Source organism: Tenrec ecaudatus, chromosome 2 (assembly GCF_050624435.1).
Source record: "Tenrec ecaudatus isolate mTenEca1 chromosome 2, mTenEca1.hap1, whole genome shotgun sequence".
Taxonomy (NCBI): domain Eukaryota; kingdom Metazoa; phylum Chordata; class Mammalia; order Afrosoricida; family Tenrecidae; genus Tenrec; species Tenrec ecaudatus.
In genome coordinates, this window is record NC_134531.1 from 252972538 (window position 1) to 252978428 (window position 5891).

The following is a 5891-nucleotide window of genomic DNA, read 5'->3' on the forward strand; positions in this document are numbered from 1 at the left end:
GAAACTACACTAGTGCCCTGAGCAGGAGGAACCATGTGGTGACCTCTGTCAGCGCTGAGATGCTTACAATGCCCCTGGATCCACATGACTTCCCACCAGCTGGCCTGTGATCTTCCTGCATTTGGCTCACCGCATGTGTTTTGTGAGTCTGATAATTGGTATCAGACATATGGGCTAATATAGGACACATGGACTTCATCTGGTCTGGGCTGGGATGTTTTATCAATATTCAATTGCTCTTGCATAAAACCCCCTTTCATATACACATATGAGTGTCTACAAATTTTGTTTCTATGCCTGTGAAATTCACCCTTATTTTTCCATATAGATACACTTCAACAATTTTTATTGCTCAATGTATTTATGCATTCTACATTTAGTGTGTTTCATGTATGGGCTTATTATAAATAATGCTGGCATGAATATTCTTACACATGTTTTTTGGTGCACATAAACATTTATTTCTCCAGGGAATATACCAGAGAGTAAAGTTGCATTTACTAAGCAACTTTGCTAGAATTAACACATTGTTTTCAGAGTAATTGTATAAATCCATGTGCCCATCAGCAGTATCAGAGTTTCTGTTTTCACAATCTCGCAAATACTTAGTTAACCTCAGGTTTTTAATTTATTCCTTTTTAGTTTAGCTATTCTCTTGGGTGTGTGATATTTCCCTCTGAGTATAATTTGCATTTCCATGGTTCCTAGTGAGATGGAGCACTTGTATTTCCTGGAAATTTTTTTTGTTTTACCTTTAATATACATATTTACACCCCACTGGGAATGCTTTTGATTTGTTTTCTGTTATGTCACCATCACTATTTTTCAAATGGATATCTAATTGTTCTAGCTTGATTTATTGAAGAGAGCATCCCCTACTCATTCTGCAATGATGTTTCTGTCATTAAAAGTGTCTATCGTGGTGCAGGTGCTTTGAATTTTTTATAATGTTTTACTAATCAGTATCATTGTACCAATATCTTTATTCCAATTTTAGAAATTTCTCACGAATGTACCAACATACAGCATCATAAGTAACAGAGAGGAGAAAGATGAACATTATTAAGGATTTCATTTTTCTTAGAACTACAATCAATATTTATGGAAGCAGCAGTCAGGAAGAGTGTTGTATTAAAATCTACTATTATTTAGTATGTGATTTCTCTCATTGACCCTTCAAGGATTTGATTAATTTATTATGATAGCTTTTTATTTAGGTACATGGATATTTATGATGGTTATATCCCTTTAATAAATATGCGATGTCGTTCTTTGTCCTCATGGTAGATTTGGACATGAAATCTAGATTAATACGAACACTTCTGCTTGTTTTGATTGACAAAAACTGGATGTATATATTTCTATCTTTTGATTTTTCATTGATTTTTGTCTATGTCTAAGCTTTGTCTCTTATAGATAATATATACATGGAGCCTGTTTTTCAAACCCATTCTTATGCATTTTTAATCCATTTTATCCATTTCACTATTCTTCTGACTGATGCATTGAATTCATGTACATTCAGTGTCATTATTGATAGATATGAAGTTATTGCTGTAATTTCCTGTATTCTTTTATGTTGTTGTTCTACAGAGGGTCAATATGAGTCAGGACCTACTTCTTGGCACCTAACACAACAATATATGTAAACTTTAGCAATTGAATAAATGAGAAACCTTCTAGGTTTTCATTAAATATGAGGGCAGAGTGTACTGATGCAGTTTCATGTGGGAGCTGCACATGGAGAAAGAGGCAGTCACTAGAACAGAACAAGAGAATATCACATGGTTTAAAATCAAGAAAGATATGTATCAAGATTATATTCTTTCATACATATTCATACATACTTATTCATTCTGTGTGATAAGCAAATAATCTGAGTAGGTGGGCTACATAAAGAATATACCCCCAAATAGAATACAATCAAGAAAATTCCATCAAGATTAAAGGAATTCTTATTAAAAACATCCTATGCAGATAATACAACTTTGTCTAATAAAAGTGCAGAGGACTTGAAACTTGCTGATGAAGATAAAGGATTTGCAGCCTTAAATATGGGTTACAACTTAATTTAAACAAAACACAAATTCTGACAATTAGAGAAATAGCATCAAGATAAGCAGTGAAAAGAATGAAGTTGTCAAGAATGCTCTCTTGCTTGATTCCACAATCAATATGGAAGCAGCAGTCATGTTGTCAAATGAGAAATAAACATTATTGAACGATTTTCTCTACCTCCAAGTCTCATTGGTCACATAAATATTATCGTTACTTGAGGTTTTTTATCTGTACATGTCAACAACCCATGCATATTAGTCTAAAAAGCCATCATGTACATATGTACGTCCCTTTTCTAAATAGTATTTTAAATTCTATACCCCTGGCTAAATTAACAATACTATCAAACCAATTACCATATGGCCCATGGAAATGATTTATTATGTCCCCCATAAAAACATGATTATGTCTCTAAAATGGAACAGGACCATATATAAACCATAGCTATATGAAAGGATTTTTTTAACTGGAATTTACTAATAAGCCCCAATCTAAGAATAATTAATTCTTCTGACATGACACTACTCAATACTTGTCTTCATGAAGAGATCACTGAAAATGGTGCTATAGCAAAGTGTCCTGAGGAGATCAGATGGTACCTGGCTACCAGAAAGAATATTGTCTGAGGTCTTAAAGGTTTGTTTTAGAGCAAACAGTCATCCAAGTGAGGTGGCAGCTAAGTCCCCAAAGAAGAAACACACTAGATTCTGTGATTCAAGGATTGGAACGACTAAAATCCAAGACCAGAAGAAAGAACTGTTTTAGAGTTTGCATTTTGAGAAGCGGGTTTCCAGAGGCTATGGATGACAGGGAAAGCCTTTTGCAGCACCCTCACATGGATAGGCTTCCCGAGAATCTCCACCAACCATTTACCAAGGATGTGCACAGCCTTGCTATCAGATTACATTGTCAAATGAATTCGGACTCATGTAGTTAGGTCTGAATGTAACAATTTGTCTGTTCTCTCTTTAGATCCATTTTAAAGTAGCTATGCTTTGTATTACTTTCTACTTTTTGTCAGGATTGAAGTTTTTCTGTTTTATTTTTTTATTGCTATTGTTGGAGGGGTCATATGCTTTTCTTTATGTATAATTCAGGACAGGTAAATGTATAGAGACAGTAACTGCATTAATATTTTCTTAGTTATTGCTAATAGTTTCTTAGGAGTTGGGGAGTATTGGGAGCTAATAACTATGAGTACAAGAATATAGAAAATGTTCTAAAAACATTTGTGATAAGGATTACACAATTCTTTTTATATTTGTGTTAGACAGGGTTCTCTAGAGAGACAAAACCAGATTGCTAGTACTTTAATATATATATATATATATATATATATATATATATATATATATATATATATATATACTTATACAGATAGATAAATAACACAATAAATGAACCATTAAATTATATACAGATAGATATATAATACAAGGAATGGACCGTTAAATTATAAATTATAAAGCAATGAGACACTAGTAGTCCTTTAAGTCTTGAGGGCCACCAGTTCCTCCTCTGTAGAGAGAGCTGGACTATATATACCCAGGCAGCAATCAGCAAGGCAAGTCAACAACTGTCACCAACTGTCAGTTCAAAGATGAACATTCTAGCTTCAGAGATGAACATTCCAATCATGTAGGCTTAAAGAGACCTTAACTTACAGTGACACAGTCCACAGGCTCGGCAACCCACAGGTAGTATACCCTTTAAATTGATGCACAGAAAAGCAAGGCAGCTGCACGCTAGTCTGATGATTAAAGAGCGAGAGAAAAGCAAGGTTAAGCTCACGGATCCATTTATCTCTCCGCCCTTCAATTAATCCTACTTGTGTTTATTGGCCAGGCTGGCACAATAAACTATCACAATGTTTAAGCCATTGAATTGCATAGTATGTGAATGATACATCAATAAAACTTAGAATATTAAAAAAGAATGTGAAAGAGCATCTTTGAAAGACATATTCGTAATCCCTGAATATAAATATGACTATATTTCCTAGATTTATAACTATTAATAAAACACAATATCATGGAAATACATTAATATAATAAACAGGATATCAAACAACAGATATCATGGGTAAATCTGCACAAGCTATTTTTAAAAATTTTTTTAGTTCCCAAGTTTTATTAAAGGGCTTATACAAAATATTCCGGAGAAGACTTAATCCTCATCTTCCTCCTCTTCCTCATCCGGGTTAATCTGGAAGTAGTGTAATTCATAGCTTTCTTTGCTGTTGGCCACCACACGCAACCAATCCTGTAGATTATTCTTCAAAATTTTTTTTTTTGTGAGATATGTCAAATACCTTTTGGAGAAAGGCACCTCAGAGGTTACCGTAATCTTGCTCTTGCTTCTTTCAATGGTTACGACTCCTCCCCCAAGATTACCGCCTTTCCCATTCACCTTCATTCTTTCCTGATTAAACTGCTCAAAATTGGCAGCATCCATGATTCCATCTTCTACAGGGTGGGTGCAATCCAGCGTGAACTTCTGAACCTGCTTCTTTTTTTTACCCCCCTTTGCCACAGGCTTTTCACAGGTGCCATGGCGGCAGCAGCGGCAGAAAGGGAGGTCAGCGCACTACCAGTTATCTTTATTTTTTTAACTTAAAAGTTTTGTTGGTATATAATTCACAAACCATACAATTCGATTGTTCACAGTCACCTTCAGAGGAGTTGTACAGGAAGACGGCACTGATGCCCATGGGAACAGGTCACTATGGGATCACCAGATTTGCTGACAAGGTAGTCGTATTGGGGGCCTGGGGCATGAGACCAGGTCTTTCAGCACCTCAGGCTTCCTTTTAGCTGGTTATAAAACAGAGCTGTGCTTGTCACTGCTATTGGTCCTCATTCATAGCTCCCTTTTGAGCTTTGTTTCCTTATCGGTGCAGTAGCAACAGTTCCCTGTTTTTTTCTTTCTTTCTTTTTTGTTTTCTTCTTCTTTCCCCCTTACAACTTCCCCCCTCCTCTCCACACCAGTGTCTCGCCAGCATGGGGAAGTGGCTGGGCTATTCAAAGCACCCCTTGGTGTTAATCGCTAGCCAAGCTCAGCTCACATCTTCAGGTGAATATAACCAGCCAGTTGGAGAGAGAGAGTCTCAGCAATGGGGTTACAGAGGAGCTCTTAGAATCCGCCACCAGCAGGTTCTAGGAGGTTGATGGAGGTGTTCTTATTTTGTTTTGAGAAAAGAATAACAGAGTTCTTCACACACCAGTAGAAAAGGAACCCCGCATTTCCAGGTTCCCTGGATGCTTTCTCACTACAGGACAGGCAGACTTCTGAATTAGTATCCAGACTGTAGTCTGATGGTCCTCCTCTCTAGGGCATCCACTATAATACCCATTTAAACCCTAGGACAACGCGCAAGGAGCAGATAGTTCTGAGCTGAACAAGAAACTACTGTAGTAAGCGCATTAACAGAACGTATGCAATTTTCCTAAAAAAGACACAAGATACATAAGGGACTCTTGTAGATTCATTGGAGCTCTCTCTCCCTTACCCCAAACACGATAACCCCTGGAACCTGTTCCTTCCTCCTCAGCAACACACAACCTCTTTTAACTTACCAATATAAAATGCATCTTCCATATCCTACTCTTCAACTCATTAACAATTACAATACCTAAGTATAAGCTTCCTATGATTAATATCAACATGTAAAATCTGCTCCAGAGCACCTAAATTCTGATTATCCCTTGCACCCAACTTCCTCTCTATCTATGCAATCCTTTCATAAAGTAAAGAGCCAGTACTCCCACACACATCCCAGAAGATAACACTCGATCATCAGCTCACCCATCATGCCACACAAGCAACAGCGAGCA

General features: G+C 36.6%; 1 pseudogene; it reads right to left on the reverse strand.

Moving 5' to 3' along the window:
• Nucleotides 1-4187: 4187 nt before the first annotated feature.
• On the reverse strand, nt 4188-5648 carry LOC142440583 (large ribosomal subunit protein eL22 pseudogene; annotated as a pseudogene).
• Between the last annotated feature and the right edge of the window lie 243 nt (nt 5649-5891).